The sequence below is a fragment of the Phocoena phocoena genome, chromosome 9 (genome assembly GCF_963924675.1).
Source record: "Phocoena phocoena chromosome 9, mPhoPho1.1, whole genome shotgun sequence".
Classification (NCBI taxonomy): Eukaryota; Metazoa; Chordata; class Mammalia; order Artiodactyla; family Phocoenidae; genus Phocoena; species Phocoena phocoena.
Window position 1 is genome coordinate 101,460,020 of NC_089227.1, and position 27,362 is coordinate 101,487,381.

Sequence of the window (27,362 nt, forward strand, 5' to 3'; positions counted from 1 at the left end):
GAAAAACAAATACCTTATGCTAACACATGTATATGGAATTAAAAAAAACCGTACTGATGAACCTAGTGGCAGAGCAGGAATAAAGACATAGACATAGAGAATGGACTTGAGGACGTGGGGTGAGAGGGGGAAATTGGGGTGAAGTGAGAGTAGCATTGCGACATAATACACTACCAAATGTAAAATAGATAGCTAGTGGGAAGCAGCCACGTAGCACAGGGAGATCAGTTCGGTGGTTTTTGACCACCTAGAGGGGTGGGATAGGGAGGCTGGGAGGGAGGCTCAAGAGGAAGGGGATATGGGGATATATGTATGCTTATGGCTGACTCACTTTGTTGTACAACAGAAACTAACACAGCATTGTGAAGCAATTATACTCCAATAAAGATGCATTAAAAATATATATATAGCAGTGTGTACATGTCACTCCCAAGACCACGCCTTTCTTATGTGGCTGAAATGTTTCAGTATGACCTGGTTGGAAGGAAGAGAACAGACATGAGTCCTCAGGGGCTTCAGGTCTTTTATTTTCATGCTCAGCTACGTAATGGTAGGCCTTGGGAACAGTGATTTCTTTGAAAGCCATAGCCAGTGCACAACTGGCAGTCTGCGCCCTCCTGTCCTTGTCACTCATGATACACTGCTTTTCATTTATTGCTTAAAAAGCCTCTGTGAAAATGTATGGTAATCCAGCTTTAAAAATGCACGTGCAACTTCCTGTTTCCTCTCCGACTTCTAAAGTTCTTGGACGTCACCACGCTATCCCCACAGCAAGAAAAAAGCTGAATAAATTGAAAATCAATAACTTCTAGACTCATGAAAGAACTAAAATATCAGGGGGAAATCACTCTGAAACCTGGAGAAACAGGTGAAACCAGAGGCACAAGTGAGATCTGCTTACTGGAACAGAAGCTGCTAGAGCCATAAACTCTGGTAATTTTGATGATTTGCTGGAGGCTGAGTGTGGACTAGTATGAAAATTAGAAACTCCAGGAGGCTGCAGTCTTAGAGGACTCCCACAGTTTTGTGGGTCTTACCTCCAGCAATTCCACTAGGTTCTCATAGCGCAGAACCAAGAAAGATCCCTTCTTGTTTGGGGGTCACAGGGGGGTAAACTTGTAAAATAACATATTCTCCATTACAAAGGCTTACTCTTCAGTGTAAAAGTCTTTACCAGAGCCTCATCCAGCCTTGGGAAAGGGTATTTCCCAGTTCCTCCCAGTTGTCTCACTAAGAAGGGGGGGAAGCTAAAAAAAGATTTGTGAATATAGGTTCACTAAAGGACTAATATTTGGGAGTTCCCTGGAGGTCTGGTGGTTAGGTCTCCAGGCTTCCACTGCCAGGAGTTTGATCCCTGGTGGGAGAAGATCCCACATGCTGCATGGCCAAAAAAAAAAAAAAAAAAAATATATATATATATATATATATACACACACATATATATAACTAAATATATTAAAATATGTATTTTAAACATATATATGTTTTAAAAATATTTTTAAAAAAGGAGTCTCCAGGGAAACCCAAAATCAAAGACACTAGAGGAAACGGAAGACTCAGCCATGTACAACTATAGCAAGCATTGAACGAAGCCCATTCTTAGCCAGATTAACGTAAAAACCTCAAACTAAAGGCCTAATTAGCTCCATTCCTATTACCCAATACATCATGTCTCACTTTCAGTGAAAAAGTACAAGGCATACTAAAAGGGAAGAAAAAACCCACAAGGTTGGAAGATCCCAGGAATGAATACAGATTATGACAAAAGAATCTAACTGAATTACAAATGTAGAAGACGTCCTCACTGAAGGGGGAAATGTCTTTAACGCTAAAGCCAAAGGGAACTGCACTTAAGTATTGCAGTCTAGTTGATAAAGTTGTTTCCACTGGGGGCCTGGGGTATTGTGTATATACAGGAATTGAAAAATTAAGCATTAATAAATGGATGGTAGATGATGGTAGCTAGTTTTCTTATTGTTGGAATGATTGATGCGGTAATGCATTAGAATTGGAGACATTAGTAAGAACTCATGTTTAGCTTAATATAGATACAGATAGTAACATAGAGAAATATGAAATATAGAGAGACAGAGAGAGGCAGAGAGACAGAGAGATTAGTATACTCAAATATGAGGGTCTAAAAGAAATGACAAGGGAAATCTCTGGCGGTCCAGTGGTTGTGACTCCTTGCTTCCACTGCAGGGGGCATGGGTTCCATCCCTGGTTGGGGAGCTAAGAGCTCACATGCCGCACGGCAAAAAAAAAAAAAAAAGAAAGAAAGAAAGAAAGAAATGACACTACAGTAGCACTGATCACACATATCTTGGTTTGTGAATAACATCTCCTATAAAAGGAACCAGGGCTCCTTGGAGAAATGGCTGATTCTGTGATTCTAGCAGGAAATATACAAAATGAGCCTGCAACGGGACTTCACTGGCGGTCCAGCGGTTAGGACTCTGTGCTCCCAATGCAGGCATCATTGGTTCAAACCCTGGTTGGGGAACTAAGATCCCACATGCTGCATGGTGCAGACAAAAAAAAAAAAAATTCTTACGTTGGTGGAGGGGTATCAAAGGTGCACAAGAGCCAACTGAAAGAGCTCCCAATGGCCAAAACTGGAACAAACTTTTTTTACAGCTGTGTTTTAATTTTATTTATTTATATATTTTTATTATTATTATTGGGCTGCGTTGGGTCTTTGTTGCTGCGCGCAGGCTTTCAAATAAATAAATAAAATAAAATAAACAAATAAAATTTAAAATCTTAAAATAATAATTTCCAGTGGAGAAACCTGACAAACACCACCTCAGCCAGATGATCAAGGTCAACACCAACAGTGGTGAGCCATGTTGACAGTATGTATCCTTGATATGATGTGATGAGAAGGGCACTTTACCTCTGTGGTCTTCCTCCCAAAACCCACAAACTCAGTCCAACCACGAGAAAAACGTCAAGGACATTTCAATAGAGGGGCGTCCTTCAACATACCAGACAGTCCTCTTCAAAACTGTTACGGTCACCCAGGAAAAGAAAGTCTGTAAACTGTTACAGCCAAGAGGAGCCTAAGGAGAGATGACAACTAAATTCAGCACGAGGGGGCTTTCCTGGTGGTCCCGTGGTTAAGAATCCGCCCTCCATGGGCTTCCCTGGTGGCGCAGTGGTTGAGAGTCTGCCTGCCGGTGCAGGGGACACGGGTTCGTGCCCTGGTCCGGGAGAATCCCACATGCTGCAGAGCGGCTGGGCCCGTGAGCGATGGCCACTGGGCCTGCGCGTCCAGAGCCTGTGCTCCGCGGCGGGAGAGGCCACAACAGTGAGAGGCCCGCATACCACAAAAAAAAAAGAATCCGCCCTCCAATGCAGGGGACGTGGGTTCCATCCCTGGCTGGGGAACTAGGATCCCACACGCCAGGAGGCAACTAAGCCCGTGCACTGCAACTATTGAGCCTGTGCACTCTGGAGCCTGCACGCCACAACTAGAGAGCCCATGCGCCATCACGAAAGATCCCACATGCCGCAATGAACATCCCACGTGCTGCAACTAAGACCCGACACAGCCAAATCAATAAACAAATAAATTTTAAAGTAAATAAATAAATAAATCATTCTCCTTTAAAAAATAAAATAAAATAAATTCAGTACGATTTCCTGGGTGGATCCTGGAACAGAAAAAGGACATTAGGGAAAAAACTAAGGAAATCCAAATAAAGTATATATTTTAGTTAATGATAATGTATTAATATTGATTTATTAAATGTAACAAGTATACCATACCAATTTAAGATGTTAATAATTGGTGAAAGTGGGTGCCAGGTACACGGGAACTCTTTGCATTAATATTATCTTCTCAATTTTCCTGTAAATTTAAAGTTACTTAAAAATATAAAGTCTATTGAAAAATGTATGGGGAATTCCCTGGTGGTCCAGTGGTTAGGACTCTGTGCTCTCATTGCTGAGGGCCTGGGTTCGATCCCTGGTCGAGGGAACTAAGATCCCACAGGCCATGCAGTCCAGCCAAAAAAAAATATATGTATACAAAAATGAGAAGGTCATGGATAAAAAGACGCTCTTGAAGTGGCAATTTAGCATTTTTATTACCTTTTGAATTAAAACCAAAGAATCACAGTATGCGTACTAGTTGTATGAGAAAATCCCAATAACTCTCATGTTAAAAGACGAAAACACTCCATATAAAGTATACGTTCCTCATAATTTATGTTTATTTTTAACTATGGTGGCAAAGGAATAACCTTTGCCTTGTTTAGATTAAGTATAAGTGAACTGGGAAGCTCATTTTTTAAGACTTAAAACTCAAAAGTATTTTGTTCTTGCTCGTCTCCCAAAACCTCCTGTCAACCTGAAATATAGAACTTTTTTTCATTTTTGGTCTTAGCATATGTAAGGGATAAATAATTGATTAGCACGGGAATTCTGGGAATATATTCAGCTTATGTTCAGCACTAAACTGTTTCTAAATGTCCTTAGGCATCAACCCAAAATGTACATCAAAAAGATGTCACTTGGAATTGGGAAGTGAAGTGACACTGTGTATTAGAATTATGAAACTTGAAATGCAACAAGAGGAATAGCAGTTGTCAGTTTCACTGCCAGTTAAACAGTCAGTGTACCTTGCTATTTTCAAAAAAATTCCTTGAATGTCTCTCTGGTAAGACCATAGCCTCTTTGAGGATAGAATCTTCCTTTGCAATTTCAACAAAATCTGGTTGAGAGCAGAAACTTGAAAATGAACTGAAGAAAAAAGTGTGATTTGAAATTTTATTATGATAACACTTAACAATGAGATCTAATAACAATAAAATTTTAAGTGTACAATACAGTATTTTAAAAATAAATTTATTTATTTATTTTTGGCTGCGTTGGGTCTTTGTTGCCGCGTGCGGGCTTTTTCTAGTTGTGGCGAGCGGGGCCTGCTCTTCGTTGAGGTGTGCGGTCTTCTCATTGCAGTTGGCTTCTCTTGTTGTGGAGCACGGGCTCTGTAGCACGGGGGCGCAAGAGTTGTGGCTCACGGGCTCTACAGCACAGGCTCAGTAGTTGTGGTGCCCGGGCTTAGTTGCTCTGCTGTATGTGGGATCTTCTCGAACCCCTGTCCCCTGCATTGGCAGGCGCATTCTTAACTACTGCGCCACCAGGGAAGTCCCTACAATGCAGTATTGTTAATTATAGGGACAATGTTGCAAGGCAGATCTCTAGAATTTATTCATCTTGCAAACTGACATTTTATGCCCATTGATTCACAATACACCCTTTTCCCCTTCCTGCAGCCTCTGACAACCACCATTCTACTCTCTGATGCTATGAGTTTGACTCTTTTGGATGGTGTAAGTGCAACCATGCAGCATTTGTCCTGTCACTGGCATATTTCACTTAGCAGAATATCTTCAAGCTTCATCCATGTTGTCACACATTCCGAATTTCCTTCTTTTTAAAGGTTGGATAATATTCCATTATATCATTTACTTTATCCATTCATCCATCCTGGACATTTAGGTTGTTTCTACATCTTGGCTATTGTGACTAATGCTGCAATGCTGCAATTCTGAATTCCCAGAATTCCTGTGCTAATCAGTTACTGACGTGCTGATATCTCTTCAAGATCCGGATTTTCTTTTGGCTAAATACCCAGAAGTAGAATTGTTGGATCAGATGGTAGTTCTATTTAAATTTTTTTATAACCCCTCCACACCGTTCTTCCATAATGACTGCACTATTCTGCGTTCCCACTGGCAGTGTACAAGAGTTCCCTTTCTCTACATCCTCACCAACACTTACTTTTTTTTTAATGGCCATCCTAACAGGTATGAGGTAATGCCTCATTCTGGCTTTGATTTGTATTTTCCTGATGATTAGCAATATTGAGCATCTTTTCGTATACTTATTGGCCATTTGTATGTCTTCTTTGGAAAAATGTCTACTCAACTCTTTAGCTCATTCTTTTTAAAGCTTCACAACATTGGTCTTGGCAATGACCTCTTGGGTGTGACACCAAAAGCACAGGCAACAAAGCAAAAATAGACAAGTGGGATTGCGTCAAACTGAAAAGCTTCTTCATAGCAAAGGGAACAATAAAATGCTGTGTCAACCTACAGAATGGGAGAAAATATTTGCAAACCATATGTCAGATAAGGGATAAATTTCCAAAATATGTAAGGAACTCCTATAACTCAATAGCAAAAAAAACCTAATAATTTAAATTTTTAAAAAAATTTATTTATTTATCTTGGTTGTGTTGGGTCTTCGTTGCTGCACTCGGGCCTCCTCTGGTTGCGGCGAGTGGGGGTGACTCTTTGTTGCGGTGCACGGGCTTCTCATTGCAGTGGTTTCTCTTGTTGAGGAGCACGGGCTCTAGGTGTGTGGGCTTCAGCAGTTGTGGCACGTGGGCTCAGTAGTTGTGGCTCGTGGGCTCTAGAGCACAGGCTCAGTAGTTGTGGTGCACGGGCTTCACTGCTCTGTGGCATGTGGGATCTTCCCAGACCAGGGCTCAAACCCGTGTCCCCTGCACTGGCTGGTGGATTCTTAACCACTGTGCCACCAGGGAAGCCCCAAAAAAGGATAATTTTTAAAACTTGAATTTCTATACATTTATGAAAGAGTGATCTCTGTCTGAAAAATTTTCCTTCATAAAATTATTTATTTTTAATTTTTATTTTATATTGGAGTATCATTGATTAACAATGTTGTGTTAGTTTCAAGTATACAGCAAGGTGATTCAGTTATACATATACATGTATTTATTCTTTTTCAAATTCTTTTCCTATTTAGGTTATTACAGAATATTGAGCAGAGTTCCCTGTGTTACACAGTAGGTCCTTGTTGGTTATCTATTTTAAATATAGCAGCGTGTATAGAACAATCCCAAACTCCCAGTCTATCCTTCCCCACCACCCAAAATTATTATTTCTCATCCGGAGCGAAAGGTCCCGGGCCCCACTCAGGGTGGAACTGAATTAACACTGTGAACATGAAGAGCCTCAGTTCCCACATGCTCATGAGACAACTCAGCACCTTTTATTCTCCCCAGCCCCACTCACTCCCCAGGGAATTTCTGGGATCCATCAGGGCTGGGTTATGTCCTTCTGCCCGGCTTTCTTCTGAGGTATCTCGCCCTGGCCTTTGCTGCTTGCACCCTTCTTGGGTACCCAGCTCGACTGGATCCTGCTGTCCTCTGCAGGTGGCTGCAATGGTCCATGGAGGACCAAATGTGCAGACCGTAGAGGATGGACCTCCCACCAGCTTTGTGATTCAGTCTGTCACCTGGTCCTTAGAGGCTCCCAGCTCTGCGACAGAGCCTTTGGGGAGCACATCTCTTCCCCTGTGGGGCCCTACCCCCTCAGTCAATAGTGACCGGGGAGGGGGGACGAAATAAACTGGGACTGACATACACACACTACTATATACAAAATAGATAACCAGTAAGGACCTACTGTACAGCACAGGGAACTCTACTCATTACTCTATAATGACCTGTATGGGAAAAGAATCTGAAAAAGAGTGTGTATACGTATATGTATAACCCACTCACTTTGCTGTACACCTGAAACTAATGACGTTATAAATCAACTCTACTCCAATAAAAATTTTTAAAAAATAGTGATGGTGACACGTGCTTACCCATCCTCACTCTTTATCCTCATTCTGCCCATTCTCCTCAGGCATCCACGCATCCCACCCTTCATCCCCCACCAGCCCCCAGACCAAGGTCTCTGTTCATACCGATTCATGCCAATAGGGCACCTGGAGGAATTCCCAGATGCCGATCCTCCATACTCTGAGTTCTAGTTTGAGCTTAGCCAGGACCTACCATGTATTCCTAAAGCAAAGTCTTACTTTCTAGTTATGCTGGAGGAAAGGAGACTAGACTAGCTCATATCAGTGACCTGTACTCACCCATCACTAAGTCTGCACTGAGCCTGCCATATGTAGGATTTCACTGAAGGCACAGGGAGAGGTATGAAGACGGGAGGTCCCCGCACAAGGCTTTCATAGTAACTGCTCAGCTTCTCAATCTTTCAGTCACTTTCTCAGGCATTAGCAGATGTCCTGGGACAACAGAAGGCCTACAGCTGGATGTTCCTCCTTCAGTTCAATTGTTGTATAGATCTCAGCCCCGTAAGTCCATACTGTGCAGTTAGTTCCCCTGATGCCTGCAAGCAAAGTATTCCTAAATTTTGTGCAGCTTTCCTAAATCTTCTCAGTGAAAGAGTTGTTCCCCATGATTTAGCCTGCCGTTTTCAGAAGATATCCAATTCAATCCTAATTCTACTCTTCCCACATAATCTAATAGGAAAAAACAAATGAACAAACAGACAAAAAAAGCTTCTGTCAAAAAAATGTCATTTTCTGTTTCTTTACTTATTGGTAAAGATGCTATTAAACCAATTTCTAAATAACTGAGAAGCAAGGCAGATGGCCAAACAAGATAAGGGAAAATATCTGGTTAATTCACAAACTGTAGAGTTAGTCTGAACAATGGGGATAAAAGGAACAGTCCCCGAATTAGGCTGAATAGACATTCTCCCTTTTAAAAGTCGATCCCATTTTCAGCATTGTTATATATATATATATATTTCTTTTTTTTTTTTTTTGCTGGACGCGGGCCTCTCACTGTTGTGGCCTCTCCCATTGTGGAGCACAGGCTCTGGACGCGCAGGCTCAGTGGCCATGGCTCACGGGCCCAGCCGCTCCGCGGCATGTGGGATCTTCCCAGACCGGGGCACGAACCCGTGTCCCCTGCATCGGCAGGCGGACTCTCAACCACTGCGCCACCAGGGAAGCCCTATATATATATATTTTTTAATTAATTAATTAATTAAATTTTGGCTGCATTGGGTCTTCGTTGCTGCACGTAGGTCTGTCTAGTTGTGGTGAGTGGGGGGCTACCCTTCATTGCGGTGGCTTCTCTGGTTGCAGAGCACAGGCTCTAGGCACGTGGGCTTCAGTAGTTGTGGTGTGAGGACTCAGTAGTTGTGGCACACGGGCTTAGTTGCTCCACGGCATGTGGGATCTTCCCAGACCAGGGCTCAACCCGTGTGCCCTGCATTGGCAGGCAGATTCGTAACCACTGCGCCACCAGGGAAGTCCAGCATTTATATATTATGTCCTTCCTGAAGCAAATTTCTCTTTATGCAAAGCATAAAGTAATCAGGTATTTCATCAAGAGGGACAGAACTTGTTTTTCGCTTCCTCGATGACTAGTGGGTGTGCACACCATTTGACTCACAGGAGGCGGAGGTAGCACCAGGCTGAAGGTGCAAAGCCAGGAAGGTGACCTCATCAGAAAGATTATGGCCAAGTCAGGGATCAGTGCTAAATCCATCAGTCAACCTGGGCAAGGGCAAGTCCATCAGAGTGGACACGAGCTAAGGATGTGAGATGGCCTTGGCAGTCAGCAGGCCATGGTGCCTGCGGGGAGGTCAGCAGACCTGGAGAAGGCCACAGCAGCTGCAAGGATCTGGTGAGACCTTGTAACTGGGGCAGTCTGCTTTAATTTCCTTCTTGTCCGGAGCCAGCCTCGTTCTCAATAGGACCAGCCCAGAGGAATGCAGGGGAAGAGAATTTCACACTGGTTTCTGTGGGCAGAGAGGGAAGTGGAATTTTATCCCTCTCCTGACAGAGGCAATTACAGCCTCCAGAAGCAAAGCCCAGGCGGTATTTCCCCAGAGCTGATCCTATTTCTCTCCCCGGGTTGACAACTACCTCAGGACAGGGATAATGGTTGTTGATAATATCTGCCACTGTGCTGATTTGAAACTAAAAGAGGGATTAAATGTTCAAGCAGAAAAGCATAAGGAAAAAAAAATCAAGACAGGGTTGCAGGCTTCTGTCTGCCTCAGATAACCACTGCTGAGTCTGGGTTGTGCAACTGAGAGGCTAACACCCCTTCTCTCCTGGAGCCTGGAAGGAAACGGGGTAGATCAAGGGCTCCCCACTTTCCCGGGCTCCCTGCCTCAATTACCTCATCCGTAGCATCTCTGAATGAAAAGGCCACGTATTGACCCTGTCATGAACTGGGCCTTACCCAAAGCAGGATTTCCAATTTTTTTTTTTTTTGCGGTATGCGGGCCTCTCACTGTTGTGGCCTCTCCCGTTGCGGGCACAGGCTCCAGACGCACAGGCTCAGCGGCCATGGCTCACGGGCCCAGCCACTCTGCGGCACGTGGGATCTTCCTGGACCAGGGCACGAACCCGTGTCCCTTGCATCGGCAGGCGGACTCTCAAGCACTGCGCCACCAGGGAAGCCCAGGAATTCCTTTTAAAGCATCAACTCATTGACAAGACTCTGCTTAAGTATCATCAATGTCAGGAAAACTGTTAGGGGGTTCCTTTTCATTTCATTTTACTCTGTATTAAAACACATGCAAGGGCTTCCCTGGTGGCTAAGCGGTTGAGAGTCCGTCTGCTGATCCAGGGGACGTGGGTATTTTTTTAAAGTATTCTGACAATATATAACATAATGTCCCCCTTTCCAGGGATTCTTAATAAAACTCTGTATGTATTACAAGAATACATGGATTGTCGTGTCTCCCATGGTGCCACCGTTACCCAATATGGAGGCAACCATGAGAAATGAAAGTCCTTAGAAGGAGAAGGGCAGATAGGCCTCATGGTGAACTTCTTTGTTCCTCATGAAGTGTAAACATTTCATTATCTGAAAATCCAGTCATATGTAGTGCTTGGAGTAACTCCTGAGACAAATGTGGGATTACATGCTCTGCTTAGTTAGAATATTGATAAATATTAGATTAGTAAGGGGAGAGGAGAATACAAATTTTAATTTTAGAATTTTCTGACAGTGATTATACTTTGTAGCTCTAGTAAATATGAATAAGTATTGAGTTTTGTACATTTTCATTTATTAAAAATGTAGGAGTCTTTTTATTTGGGTCTCATTCTTTTTGTAATTAAAGAGAGGAACAAGCCATCTATTAAAGCAGCGAATGCCTCAAAAAAAAAATAAATAAAATAAAGAATTAAGTAGTTAAAGAATGACTAACTCTCCTACCCTAGCTTCCCCTAAGTAAATTTGCAGGTGAAGCCTGAGGACGCAGGCGGATTACGTGGGCAAGAGAACAACCAGTTGCAGGCAGGCCACGTGAGCAAGACAGCATGGCAAGGAAGACTGGGAGAAGTCAGCAGTCCTGCACGCAATGGAAAAGTGACGCAGAATCTGACCTCCTGCCTTAACAATTAACTGAGATTTTTTTCCCTTTAAAAATTGTCATGGCTGGGCTTGCCTGGTGGCGCAGTGGTTGAGAGTCCGCCTGCCGATGCAGGGGACGCGGGTTCGTGCCCCGGTCCGGGAAGATCCCACCTGCCGCGGAGCGACTGGGCCCGTGAGCCATGGCCGCTGAGCCTGCGCGTCCGGAGCCTGTGCTCCGCAATGGGAGAGGCCACAACAGTGAGAGGCCCGCGTACCGCAAAAAAAAAAAAAAAAAATTGTCATGGCTGAGCAGAATCTTTGGAGTTGGTCTCTGGACATAAGTCTGCCTTCTCCCCAGATCGCCGGCTTTTCTGAATAAAGCAACTTTCTTCTCTACTGAAGCTTGCCCCTCAATTTATTGGCTGTTGAGTGGCCAGCGGCAGAACCTAGATTTGGGTACACCTCTCTCTCTCCCATCACCCACCCCTTTATCACATGATTCATTTCTGGCCAAAATATTTTGAGTGTCTCTATTCCTCATGTGGCATTGTAGAACTAAAATAATTGTACATATTTCTTGCCAAAGAAAAATATTCATAGTAGTAAGGTTGCTTGGAATTAAATAAAATGAGTTAATTTCTTTTGTGAAAGGTTTGTTTTTGCCATTATAACTTTATTATGCCATTACATAGCATATATTATGCTATCATAGCACTAGGTTATAGATGGTTACCTTCTGAAGACTCTATCTCAATTACCTGAGTTTCACTTGCATAAATAAGTCAAATACTCATGTGATTTTTTTGCAGCTGAAATAGTAAACTTTCAAAATCAAGATAACTTAAAAACAAAGTGTACAGTGTATCTCTTAGAGCAGAAAAAAGTTTAAATACATTTTGTTCTATAGCATGTTTATAGATACTATCAAATTTTCTTATTGAAATGCAAATCAATGGATTCAACTGAAAGACAATTTAAATCCTCAGCTATATAAAATCTCTATGAACTGGAAATCATTTAACTGTAGGAATTAATTTGGCTCTCTTCCTCAGAGTTTTGAAAATGGAGCTTCGACAGGGTCTCTGTTTATGAGAGAATTTGTGCTTGAAAGAATTTGTGCTTCGACATAAAGATCAAAACACAAGATTGCAGGAAATATTTTAGGACTTTCCCAAATTCTTAAAATGTGTGTGCAAGGAAGAAAAACACTGGATCTGAGTTAGAAGACTTTGGTTTGTATCCCAGATTTACCTCGTTAGTTTTTTATCTATTTGAGCTGCAATTTCCTCACAATACCATTATCTGCATCATAACATCATAACCAGCATTTAGTGAGCATTTACTATATGCCAGCCACCGTACTAAGTGCCTTACACAGAAGATCTAAGTAATCTACACATCAACCGCATGAGGATCATACTCTTATTAACCTGTGTTACAAATGAGCAACAGGCTCAGAGAGGTTAACTAGCTTGCCCAAGGTCACACAGCCCAAAGTGAGGGAGTGGGAATTCACAGGCAAACAGTCTGGGCTTCCCCACCCCCAACTCAGGGGTATTTGGGGGGATAATATTTTTTAAGTGCTTCCTTGCTTGTGTTTCCTTCATTCTATTCTACACATCTTCCTTTAAGACACTTATGGAATCTTTCTTTGTTAAAAATCTCAACTGGCTCTTGATTTGCACATGTTAAACTCTGCATTTCTAATCTGGCATTCAGTATCTTTCAAATATGCTCCCAGTCATCTCTCTAGACTATCTCATAGAGACATACCCTTGTGCTTGCTGCTCCTTGAACCCGAGTTGTGCTTTTTCTCCTGTTCCCTTTCCTCTGACCAAAAGGCCTTTCTCAAGGGCCATGATTTTGTGAAGCGAGATTTTTCCTGTCTGGAGGGATTTCTTGCCACCATGCCTGGAAATCTTGTGGCAGGGACTGTGTAATTCATATTATTTCCTTAGATACACTATCACGTAGAGTTATTTGTGTACACGAATTATCTCCTTTCATATCCTATAAGATGGTAGAAAACAATGTACAGCTCTTTCTATACCCATCACAGGAACTTGATGAGTGTTTCCAGAAGACAGGGATTGCTGGCTTTTTTGGGAAGTGGGATGGGGAGGGATTTGTGGCCCCAGTGGGGATGAGTGAACAGCCTTAGACTTAACACTTCTACTTTGTTTTGCCAACAAAGGAAAGCTCTTAAGCCTCAGGCCATAAGGAATCACAAAGCCAGTCCCTGGGCTACATTGCATTCCAAGTTTACCTGGGGGCGTTGGCGGGGTAGGGTGGGAAGGTTGGGGGGAGGTAGAAAACCTGAGCTCTTCTCCAGTTCCAGGACTGTCATTCACTAGAATCTCTTTCAGCCCGTCTTGAAACCAGCATTTGACCCTGTGGTTTTAGGTCGAACGGTTTATGTAATCGAGTTAGAAACGGCACCCGGCAGTCAAAAGTACCCTTGCATTTTTGTTTTTTTGCAGTACTCCTCATAAAGCTAGTATATTTAAATTTCTGTGAAGTAGACAACTGAGTGTCCCGTCATCTCTTTACAATAAGGGTTCAGAGTCCTTTAGCAACTGGAGCGGAGACAGAAAAAAAAAATTCCTTAAAATGTGGCCTCACACAGACAACACTGCCTCCTAGTGTCTAGCATAGGTACTGCCTCACATCCGCGGACGGGAAGCCACTGTGGATTGGAGACGGAGGTTTTGGAGCAGGTTTGAGTGGGTTTTTACCCGCCAGCAGAAACCTTAAGGACAGTGAAAGTTTCATCACAAAATGGATCCCAAGCAAGGAACTCCTGACTTTTCACAACCAAGATTCAAACCAGGTCTTCCAACTCACATCCCTTCCTGAGCCTGGCAGGTAGGGGTGCGACTGCAGGAGCTGTGGCAGAGGCATGCCCCTTATAAAGGCATTCACTTTTCTCAATGTTTAAATAGTGTCATGGGAGCCCAAAAACACTTCAGAGGACCACATCAGACGCTAAGTCATCAGTTTGCACTTAAACGATTCTGCGTGGGAGAAAAGAGATTTTCTTTCTCTTGGAGTTTCTGCTTTATTAAGAGGTTCCCAGAGCCAGTGAACTGAGCTCCAGAGTTTGCAAATACAGGCTACTTGTTTTCCCAGTGCCTGTGCACCGCAGACACACGGCAGGGTTAGGGATACTGTGGTCTTGTAACCAGGATGCATGACTGGTACACACAGGGTTCCACACTTAGGAAGGTCCCACACTTGCTGTGCACATGCTGACGCTATCTTGAAATTCTTAATACTTTCAGAACCATGGCCCCCACCTTTTCATTTTGCACTGGGACCTGCAAGTTATGTAGCTCATCGTGCACTTGACAGAATTTTCTACTTTCTTTTCTCCCCATTTCTTGCCTCTACTCTATGTTCTTGGCACCATGCTACGCCCCAAGCCTTGCCAGGAGAAAGAGAAGAGTCTCGGTGATGGTAGTCTGCACCCATCTTTTGATTCTCAACCCAAGCCTCTGAGACTAGGAGTCTGTGTCTTCTTTTGAAGTGCACCTGCCACGGTCACCCCACAACACGGACAGTGAAGCCCAAACATCACAGTTTGGACCCATCATCTCTTATTGGACCCTGTCTGGCTACCATGTTTATTCTTGCTCCCCAGCTGTACCTTTAAACAGTCAATAACCATACTGGCAAACCTAGGTATCAGGTAAAGAAGCACCTGGGGCTGAATGCTCTTTGGCGCAGGCTACTATTCTGATGTAGCTCCTTTTTACAAAAAAAACTTTTTTTTTTGCGGTACGCAGGCCTCTCACTGTTGTGGCCTCTCCCATTGCAGAGCACAGGCTCCGGACGCGCAACCTCAGTGGCCATGGCTCACGGGCCCAGCCGCTCCGCGGCATGTGGGATCTTCCCGGACCGGGGCATGAACCTGTGTCCCCTGCATTGGCAGGCGGACTCTCAACCACTGCGCCACCAGGGAAGCCCCGAAAGACTTTTTAAATTTTATTGAAGTATAGTTGATTTACAATGTTGTGTTAATTTCTGCTGTACAGCAAAGTGATTCAGTTATACATATATATATATTCTTTTTCATATTCTTTTCCACTACAGTTTATCACAGGATATTGAATATAGTTCTCTGTGCTATACAGTAGGATCTTGTTGTTTATCCATTCTCTATATAATAGTTTGCACCTGCTAGTTGCAAACTCCCTATCCATCCCTCCCCCATCCCTCCTCCCCCTTGGTAATTACAAGTCTGTTCTCTACTGACGTATCTCCTTTATTTATTTATTTGTTTGTTTATTTATTTTTGGCTATGTTGGGTCTTCTTGCTGCGAGCGGGCTTTCTCTAGTTGTGGTGAGCAGGGGCTACTCTTCGTTGTGGTGTGTGGGCTTCTCATTGCAGTGGCTTCTCTTGCTGTGGAGCACAGGCTCTAGGTGCGCGGGCTTCAGTAGTTGCAGTGTGTGGGCTCTGTATTTGTGGCTTGCGGGCTCCAGAGCGCAGGCTCAGTAGTTGTGGTGCATGGGCTTAGTTGCTCTGCAGCATGTGGGATCTTTCCGGACTAGGGCTTGAACCCGTGTCCCCTGCATTGGCAGGTGGATTCTTAACACACTGTGCCACCAGGGAAGCCCTCCTTTTGATCACAAATTTCCTTGTACAACTTGTCATATCCTCCTCCCTGCCCACATCTGGCAGGTTTCTGCTCTCCTGTGTGACTGTCTACTTACCTACCTACCAACATCCTATATTCCTCCTACCTACCTGCCTATAAGGTCACACACTGAACACCACCTATGTACCAGGCACTACTAATAGCTTATACACACATACCCTTCAGTCTTCAAGGTCAGTAGTTTATTTCTTCATTTTCCACTTGAGAAACCTGAAGCTTACAGAGAGGTTAGGTAACCTGATGGACTTGGAAACATCTCAGATTCTTCTGAACCCAAAGCCCACACTTCTTCCTCTACACCAGCGGTTTTCAAAGTGTGGTCCCCAGAGCAGCACCTGGAAATTGGTTAGAAATGGAAATTCTAGGCCTCACCACCTCAAACCTATTGAATCTGAAACTCTGTGGGTGGGCCCAGAGTTTGAACAAACTGTGTCTGAACAAACCCTCAGGGTGACTCTGAGGGACACTCAAGTTTGAGAACCACCATGTTGTATCCCATCCCTGTCGGCCTTCTCTACATCCTGGAATTGGCAACCAAGATTCTGGACCCTCAGATGGTCCCTAAACTGAATCCTGCCCTCTTCACTCCAGATCCATTAGAATACGAACATCGCTGCAAAGGGCACATTGCATCCTGGCTCTGGGTCCCTGCCTTTCTGTCTTCTCTCTCCCTGTGCCTTTTCAAGTAGCATATCCCAAGCCCAAATCATCTTTTCCCCTCCTCAAACATGGACCTCCCTCACGTCTTCATTCTGGTTAATTATTTCACTTCTTTACCATATACTCAAACGGAAATCTGAAGTTCTCTTTACCTTCTGTTGCCTTTGCTACCCCATCTATATCATCTTATAACATCTTTCATCCTGCTCTTCTAGCTGTAACACCAGTTTTCTCAGCTTCTTATTACTTCTAGCCTTTTAACTCTAGAATGTCTGTAAGTCATTCTAAAGAGCAGTTCCTGAGCCCACCCATCAGATATAAAAAAATCTCAGTCCTGGGGCTTCCCTGGTGGTGCAGTGGTTGAGAGTCCGCCTGCCAATGCAGGCGACACGGGTTCGTGCCCCGGTCCGGGAGGATCCCGTATGCCGCGGAGCGGCTGGGCTCGTGAGCCATGGCCGCTGAGCCTGCGCGTCCGGAGCCTGTGCTCCGCAACGGGAGAGGCCACAATAGTGAGAGGCCCGCGTACCGCAAAAAAAAAAAAAAAAAAAAATCTCAGTCCTTTGGTCTCTCCCTGTCCCACAGCTCTTTATGTGTCTTTTATGGCACCTTCCTTGAATTTTAATAATTTGCGTGCTTGTCTGGAGCGATGGCACAGTAAGAAAATGAGACTGGTTTCCAGAAACCATTCAATATAATCAGCTTTAGTTTTTAGTTTTTTTTTTTTAATGTAGTCAATCAGCTGGCTGATTAGACATCTGCCATTGGAAGAGAATTTGATGGGCATCACCGACATTTTTGCAGACCAATAACGAACATCCCCAATGACCCGGAACAAACTCCCAGTAACCCAGAAACCACTTTTCAGTGACCGCATTAAGAAAAGCTCTACAGTTGAAAGCAGAAAGCTTTTTAAATGACCATAGAATCACCTTTGGAAAAGTTGCCTTAGGGCCAATATCAGAGGTAGACAGATTCTCAGCATTAGGGCCCTAATGACGCAATTACCACCACCCTCCTCATTTAGTCTGCTTCATTAAGCCCTTGGTTTCCATTAACTAAATCCAGTCCTTTTGTTGCTGGTTGAGGTAATAAATAGTGAATGGCACCTTTCTCCAGCCACCCATTTGATTAGCTTAAAATGACCTCATACTAGTTTTACATACTAGCATGACTCACACTGATGTCATTAGATCCTGCTAAGTGACTGTTGATTCCCCATGGCAATCAGCACCTTCCCAAAAGCTTCAGCAGAGAAGATTATTAAAAGCCTTTTGCTCTAACTTTGTTTTTTCGGACGTTGTACAATAAGCTTTAGCCTTGAGGTAATTGTCTCTGTTGACATATTAAGTCTTCAATTTTTAGTGTCTTGCATGCAAACAACTTGTTGAGAATGAGCCACCCTTACATTTCCAGTTTTGAGTGAAAGCCATTTTCTAAGACTAAATGGAATAAAAAATCTAAATCCAAGAATCAGTTTTCTCTGGTTAGAGAATATTAGTCAGTGTTTCAGTTCATGAATTATTAATAATAACACCTGACATATGTATCACTCATTTCATCAAAACACTCTCATGTGTATTATCTCATTTGACCTCCCAATAATCCCTTCAGGTAGATGGGTAGGCATTGTTAGCTCCCCTGCTGACAGCAAGGATGAGTGAGTTGATCAGGGTCAATTGAGTAGCAGAAGGAGAACTCCAGTCTTATGTCTACTTACGGAAGAGGTTGATACTAAGAAGTCTTTCTAATTATCAGTAAGCAATAACTTAAAAAAAAATTTTTAAGCGGACAGGTGATCCTAGGACATAGAGGAAATAGGAGATAAGAATAGGAAGAATGAGGTGAAAGGGGAAGGAGAGAAAATAAGGAGAAAATTTTCTATTAATGGACATCAAATCTCAAGCAGTTTTAAATTTACAGCCTCTTCTTTTTACAGAAGACTCCGGATTTAAATATTACCGTAGAGAAGAGCTAGAATTTAAATGGTGGAGATATTTTTTTTTAAGTTAAGAACTGTGAAATCAGAAAGATGAAAGCATGCATATGAGAAAAGAATATCTCTGTTGAACAGCCAGAGTCAAGCTGACCTTAATGGAAAAAGATTCCTCTGCTAAATGAGGTCCCACCCATGGTCTTTACATTACTCCTAGCTGCTCCCATCTCTTCCCTACTGGTATGAACCTGCTGTCAGGTGGAGAGAATAGCCTTCCACCCACACTTCAACTGTGCTTATTTCCCTCTGACATAATCCAGCCCATTCTGGCCCGTGACCCAGTTGAACAGATGGATCATGTGTTTGACTCTCATGTGAAGACTCTTTGTAAGGCTGATTTGGAAATTTAAACAAAGTCGACGATTCGGTACTGGTGTTGATGGTGAAATATTTTAAAATAATTTGTGGGACTTCCCTTGTGGTGCAGTGGTTAAGAATCCGCCTGCCAATGCAGGGTACATGGGTTCGATTCCCGCTCTGGGAAGATCACACATGCCGCGGAGCAACTAAGCCCGCGCGCCACAACTACTGAGCCTGCGCTCTAGAGCCCGTGAGCCACAACTACTTAGACCCGCGTGCCTAGAGCCTGTGCTCCGCAGCAAGAGAAGCCACTGCAATAAGTCTGCGCACCGCGACGAAGAGTAGCCCCTGTTCGCCGTCAACGAGAGAAAACCTGTGCACAGCAACGAAGACCCAACGCAACCAATAAATTAATTAATTAATTAAAAAAATAAACCCAATCTGCTAACAAGTGCAGATTGCCAATTTAAAAAATAAAATAGGGGAGGAGCTTCAAGATGGCAGAAGGGTAAGACGCGGAGATCACCTTCCTCCCCACAAATACGTCAGAAATACATCTACATGTGGAACAACTCCTATACACCTACTGAACGCTGGCAGAAGACCTCAGACCTCCCAAAAGGCAAGAAACCCCCCACGTCCCTGCGTAGGGCAAAAGAAAAAAGGAAAAACAGAGACAAAAGGATAGGGATGGGACCTGCACCAGTGGGAGGGAGCTGTGAAGGAGGAAAGGTTCCCACACACTAGGAAGTCCCTTCGCGGGCCGAGACTGCGGGTGGTGGAGGGGGAAGCTTTGGAGCCGCGGAGGAGAGCGCAGCCACAGGGGTGCGGGGGGCAAAGCGGAGAGATTCCCGCACAGAGGATCGGGGCCAACCGGCACTCACCAGCCCGAGAGGCTTGTCTGCTCCCCCGCCGGGGCGGACGGGGCTGGGAGCTGAGGCTCGGGCTTCGGTCGGAGCGCAGGGAGAGGACTGGGGTTGGAGGCGTGAACACAGCCTGAAGGGGTTAGTGCGCCACGGCTGGCCGGGAAGGAGTCCGGGGAAAAGTCTGGAGCTGCCGAAGAGGCAGGAGACTTTTTCTTACCTCTTTGTTTCCTGGTGCGCGAGGAGAGGGGATGAAGAGCGCTGCTTAAAGGAGCTCCAGAGACGGGCGCGAGCCGCGGCTAACAGCGTGGACCCCAGAGACGGGCATGAGACGCTAAGACTGCTGCTGCCGCCACCAAGAAGCCTGTGTGCGAGCACAGGTCACTCTCCACACCCGCCTTCCGGGGAGCCTGTGCAGCCCGCCACTGCCAGGGTCCCAGGATCCAGGGACAACTCCCCCGGGAGAACGCACGGCGCGCCTCAGGCTGCTGCAACGTCATGCCGTCGCAACGTCATGCCGGCGCAACGTCACGCCGGCCTCTACCGCCGCAGCCCCGCCCCCAACTCCGTGCCCCTCCCGCCCCGCCCCGCCTGAGTGAGCCAGAGCCCCCAAATCAGCGGCTTCTTTAACCCTGTCCTGTCTGAGCGGAAGAACAGACGCCCTCAGGCAACCTACACGCAGAGGCAGGGCCAAATCCAAAGCTGAACACCCCCCCCCCCCACCGGGAGCTGTGCGAACAAAAAAGAGAAAGGGAAATCTCTCCCAGCTGCCTCAGTGGCAGCGGATTAAATCTCCACAATCAACTTGATGTACCTGCATCTGTGGAATACATGAATAGACAACGAACCATCCCAAATCGAGGAGGTGGACTTTGGGAGCAAGATTTATTATTTTTTCCCCTTTTCCTCTTTTTGTGAGTGTGTATGTGTATGCTTCTGTGTGAGATTTTGTCTGTATAGCTCTGCTTTTACCGTTTGTCCTAGGGTTTTGTCTGTCCGTTTTTCTTTTTTTATTACTTAAAAACATTTTTTTCTTAATAATTTTAATAACTTTATTTTATTTTACTTTATTTTATTTTATCTTCTTTCTTTTTTTTCTCCCTTTTATTCTGAGCCGTGTGGATGACAGGCTCTTGGTGCTCCAGCCAGGCATCAGGGCTGTGCCTCTGAGGTGGGAGAGCCAACTTCAGGACACTGGTCCACAAGAGACCTCCCAGCTCCACGTAATATCAAACAGCGAAAATCTCCCAGAGATCTCCATCTCAACACCAGCACCCAGCTTCACTCAACAACCAGCAAGCTACAGTGCTGGACACCTTATGCCAAACAACTAGCAAAACAGGAACACAACCCCACCCATTAGCACAGAGGCTGCCTAAAATCATAAGGCCACAGACACCCCAAAACACACCACCAGACGTGGACCTGCCCACCAGAAAGACAAGATCCAGCCTCATCCACCAGAACACAGCCACTAGTCCCCTCCACCAGGAAGCCTACACAAGCCACTGAACCAACCTTAGCCACTGGGGACAGACACCAAAAACAACGGAAACTACAAACCTGCAGCCTGCAAAAAGGAGACCCAAAACACAGTAAGTTAAGCAAAATGAGAAGACAGAGAAACACACAGCAGATGAAGGAGCAAGGCAAAAACCCACCAGACCTAACAAATGAAGAGGAAATAGGCAGTCTACCTGAAAAAGAATTCAGAATAATGATAGTAAAGATGATCCAAAATCTTGGAAACAGAATGGAGAAAATACAAGAAACGTTTAACAAGGACCTAGAAGAACTAAAGAGTAAACAGAGATGAACAACACAATAAATGAAATTAAAAATTATCTAGAAGGGATCAATAGCAGAATAACTGAGGCAGAAGAACAGATAAGTGACCTGAAGGTAAAAGAGTGGAAATAACTACTGCAGAGCAGAATAAAGAAAAAAAAAAATGAAAAGAATTGAGGACAGTCTCAGAGACCTCTGGGACAACATTAAACACACCAACATTCGAATTATATGGGTCCCAGAAGAAGAAGAGAAAAAGAAAGGCAATGAGAAAATATTTGAAGAGATTATAGTTGAAAACTTCCCTAATACGGGAAAGGAAATAGTTAATCAAGTCCAGGAAGCACAGAGAGTCCCATACAGGATAAATTCAAGGAGAAATACAACAAGACACATATTAATCAAACTATCAAAAATTAAATACAAAGAACAAATATTAAAAGCAGCAAGGGAAAAACAACAAGTAACACATTTGGGAATCCCCATAAGGTTAACAGCTGATCTTTCAGCAGAAACTCTGCAAGCCAGAAGGGACTGGCAGGACATATTTAAAGTGATGAAAGAGAAAAACCTACAATGAAGATTACTCTACCCAGCAAGGATCTCATTCAGATTTGATGGAGAAATTAAAAGGTTTACAGACAAGCAAAAGCTAAGAGAATTCAGCACCACCAAACCAGCTTTACAACAAATGCTAAAGGAACTTCTCTAGGCAGGGAACACAAGAGAAGGAAAAGACCTACAATAATAAACCCAAAACAATTAAGAAAATGGGAATAGGAACATACAGGTCGATAATTACCTTAAATGTAAATAGATTAAATGCTCCAACCAAAAGACATAGACTGGATGAATGGATACAAAAACAAGACCCATATATATGCTGTCTACAAGAGACCCACTTCAGACCTAGGGACACATACAGACTGAAAGTGAGGGGATGGAAAAAGATACTCCATGCAAATGGAAATCAAAAGAAAGCTGGAGTAGCAATTCTCATATCAGACAAAATAGACTTTAAAATAAAGATTATTAAAAGAGACAAAGAAGGACACTACATAATGATCAAGGGATCGATCCAAGAAGAAGATATAACAATTGTAAATATTTATGCACCCAACATAGGAGCACCTCAATACATAAGGCAAATACTAACAGCCATAAAAGGGGAAATCGACAGTAACACATTCATAGTAGGAGACTTTAACACCCCACTTTCACCAATGGACAGATCATCCAAAATGAAAATAAATAAGGAAACACAAGCTTTAAATGAGACATTAAACAAGATGGACTTAATTGATATGTATAGGACATTCCATCCAAAAACAACAGAATACACATTTTTCTCAAGTGCTCATGGAACATTCTCCAGGATAGATCATATCTTGGGTCACAAATCAAGCCTTGGTAAATTTAAGAAAATTGAAATAGTATCAAGTATCTTTTCCAACCACAACGCTATGAGACTAGACATCAATTACAGGAAAAGACCTGTAAAAAATACAAACACATGGAGGCTAAACAATACACTACTTAATAATGAAGTGATCACTGAAGAAATCAAAGAGGAAATTAAAAAATACCTAGAAACAAATGACAATGGAGACACGACAACCCCAAACCTATCGGATGCAGCAAAAGCAGTTCTAAGAGGGAAGTTTATAGCTATACAAGCCTACCTTAAGAAACAAGAAACATTTCAAATAAACAACCTAACCTTACACCTAAAGCAATTAGAGAAAGAAGAACAAAAATACCCCAAAGTTAGCAGAAAGAAAGAAATCATAAAGATCAGATCAGAAATAAATGAAAAAGAAATGAAGGAAACGATAGCAAAGATCAATAAAACTAAAAGCTGGTTCTTTGAGAAGATAAACAAAATTGATAAACCATTAGCCAGACTCATCAAGAAAAAAAGGGAGAAGACTCAAATCAATAGAATTAGAAATGAAAAAGGAGAAGTAACAACTGACACTGCAGAAATACAAAGGATCATGAGAGATTACTACAAGCAACTCTATGCCAATAAAATGGACAACCTGGAAGAAATGGACAAATTCTTAGAAATGCACAACCTGCCAAGACTGAACCAGGAAGAAATAGAAAATATGAACAGACCAATCACAAGCACTGAAATCGAAACTGTGATTAAAAATCTTCCAACAAACAAAAGCCCAGAATCAGATGGCTTCACAGGCGAATTCTATCAAACATTTAGAGAAGAGCTAACCCCTATTCTTCTCAAAATCTTCCAAAATATAGCAGAGGGAGGAACACTCCCAAACTCATTCTACGAGGCCACCATCACTCTGATACCAAAACCAGACAAAGATGTCACAAAGAAAGAAAACTACAGGCCAATATCACTGATGAACATAGATGCAAAAATCCTCAACAAAATACTAGCAAACAGAATCCAACAGCACATTAAAAGGATCATACACCATGATCAAGTGGGGTTTATCCCAGGAATGCAAGGAGTCTTCAATATACTCAAATCAATCAATGTGATACACCATATTAACAAATTGAAGGAGAAAAACCATATGATCATCTCAATAGGTGCAGAGAAAGCTTTCGAAAAAATTCAACAGCCATTTATGATAAAAACCCTCCAGAAAGTAGGCATAAAGGGAACTTTCCTCAACATAATAACGGCCATATATGACAAACCCACAGCCAACATCGTCCTCAATGGTGAAAAACTGAAACCACTTCCACTGAGATCAGGAACAAGATAAGGTTGCCCACTCTCACCACTATTATTCAACATAGTTTTGGAAGTTTTAGCCACAACAATCAGAGAAGAAAAAGAAATAAAAGGAATCCAAATTGGAAAGGAAGAAGTAAAGTTGTCACTGTTTGCAGATGACATGATACTATACATAGAGAATCCTAAAGTTGCTACCAGAAAACTACTAGAGCTAATCAGTGAATCTGGTAAAGTAGAAGGATACAAAATTAATGCACAGAAATCTCTTGCATTCCTATACAGTAACGATGAAAAATCTGAAAGTGAAATTAAGAAAACACTCCCATTTACCACAGCAACAAAAAGAATAAAATATCTAGGAATAAACCTACCTAAGGAGACAAAAGACCTGTATGCAGAAAATTATAAGACACTGATGAAAGAAATTAAAGATGATACAAATAGATGGAGCAATACACCATTTTCTTGGATTGGAAGAATCAACACTGTAAAAATGACTCTACTACCCAAAGCAATCTACAGATTCAATGCAATCCCTATCAAACTACCACTGGCATTTTTCACAGAACAAAAAATTTCACAATTTGTATGGAAACACAAAAGACCCCGAATAGCCAAAGCAATCTTGAGGAAGAAAAACAGAGCTGGAAGAATCAGGCTCCCAGACTTCAGACTATACTACAAGGTACAGTAATCAAGACAGTATGGTACTGGCACAAAAACAGAAATATAGATCAATGGAACAGGATAGAAAGCCCAGAGATAAACCCACGCACATATGGTCATCTTATCTTTGATGAAGGAGGCAAGAATACACAGTGGAGAAAAGACAGCCTCTTCAATAAGTGGTGCTGGGAAAACTGGACAGCTACTGTAAAGGAATGAAATTAGAACACTCCCTAACACCATACACAAAAATAAACTTAAAATGGATTAAAGACCTAAATGTAAGGCCAGACACCATCAAACTCTTAGAGGAAAACATAGGAGAACACTCTATGACATAAATCACAGCAAGATCCTTTTTGACCCACCTCCTAGAGAAATGGAAATAAAACCAAAAATAAACAAATGGGACCTAATGAAACTTCAAAGCTTTTGCACAGCAAAGGAAACCATAGGCAAGACGAAAAGACAACCCTCAGAAATGGAGAAAATATTTGCAAATGAAGCAACGGACAAAGGATTAATCTCCAAAACATACAAGTAGCTCATGCAGCTCAATATCAAAGAAACAAACAACCCAATCCAAAAATGAGCAGAAGACCTAAATAGACATTTCTCCAAAGAATATATACAGATTGCCAACAAACACATGAAAGAATGCTCAACATCATTAATCATTAGAGAAATGCAAATCAAAACTACAGTGAGATATCATCTCACACCAGTCAGAATGGCCATCATCAAAAAATCTAGAAACAATAAATGCTGGAGAGGGTGTGGAGAAAAGCGAACACTCTTGCACTGTTGGAGGGAATGTAAATTGATACAGCCACTATGGAGAACAGTATGGACGTTACTTAAAAAACTAAAAATAGAACTACCACCCCACCCAGCAATCCCACTACTGGGCATATACCCTGAGAAAACCATAATTCAAAAAGAGTTACGTACCAAAATGTTCACTGCAGCTCTATTGACAATAGCCAGGACATGGAAGCAACCTGAGTGCCCATCAACAGATGAATGGATAAAGAAGATGTGGCACATATATACAATGGAATATTACTCAACCATAAAAAGCAATGAAACTGAGTTATTTGTAGTGAGGTGGATGGACCTAGAGACTGTCATACAGAGTGAAGTAAGTCAGAAAGAGAAAAACAAATACCATATGCTAACACATATATATGGAATCTTTAAAAAGAAAAAAAAGAAAATGGTCACAAGAACCTGGGGCAAGACAGGAATAAAGATGCAGACCTACTAGAGAATGTACTTGAGGATACGGGGAGGGGGATGGGTAAGCTGGGAAAAAGTGAGAGAGTGGTATGGACATATATACACTACCAAACGTAAAATAGATAGCTAGTGGGAAGCTGCTGCATAGCACAGGGAGATCAGCTAGGTGCTTTGTGACCACCTAGAGGGGTGGGATAGGGAAGGTGGGAGGGAGGGAGATGCAAGAGGGAAGAGGTATGGGGTCATATGTATGTGTATAACTGATTCACTTTGTTATAAAGCAGAAACTGACACACTATTGTAAAGCAATTATACTCTAATAAAGATGTTTAAAAAAATAAAAATAATTTGTACGGAATATGTGTCTTTTTAGGGTTTCCTGAAGCAGCCTGACTGGCTGGCAAGTAAGTGTCAATCCATTATTCAACTGTTTATTGAGCATTTATTTTGTTTTCTGCACTGTGATAGGCACCAGTTATAAAAGCTTAACATTTGACAATTGCATCACTCGTTTCTAAAGCATGTTTGTGGCAGTGGGGAAGGCGAAGATAAATTAGGAGTTTGGGATTAACATATACACACTATTATATATAAAATAGATAAACAACAAGGGCCTACTATAGAGCACAGGCAACTATATTCAATATCTTGTAATAAAGTATAATGAAAAAGAATATGAAATAGTATATATATATTAATGTATAACTGAATCACTTTGCTTTACACTGGAAACTAACACAACATTGTAAATTAACTATATTTCAATTTAAAAAAACGCTTAAAACATAAAGCATGTTCATACTCATTTTCCCCCTTACTCTCATAACCTCTGAGATGGATGGACAACATAGGTATTATTCTCTCCTTTTGGCATGTGAAGAAAGAGGTACACAAGGATGAAGGGACTTGGCTAAAGTCCCTATTTGCCAGTTAGTGACCAAGATATGCCAAGATATGACCATTTCTATCGACTTCCACTGCCTGGGTACTTCACCTAGAAATGTTGCTTTGTTTTTGCTTGGTTTGTGAGTCATGGAATCTTTATATATAAGGGGAATGGGGAGGAAACTGTGGACTCTTGTTTCAGAGTGAAAGACTGCATAAATTGTAACAGAACTTTAGCCCAATTTGTAGACAAATTTGTAGGGTAAATAGGAAATGATAATCTGAGAAATGAGTGAGACTACATTAGCATGGTTACTGAGGATTGGAAATTGTGGGAGTACATGTTTCAGTTTATTGTTTTTCATTTATACGTGCCTGTTTGTATATAACATACATTCAGTACAAACAGTTCAATGAATTTTTATAGTGTGTACAATGG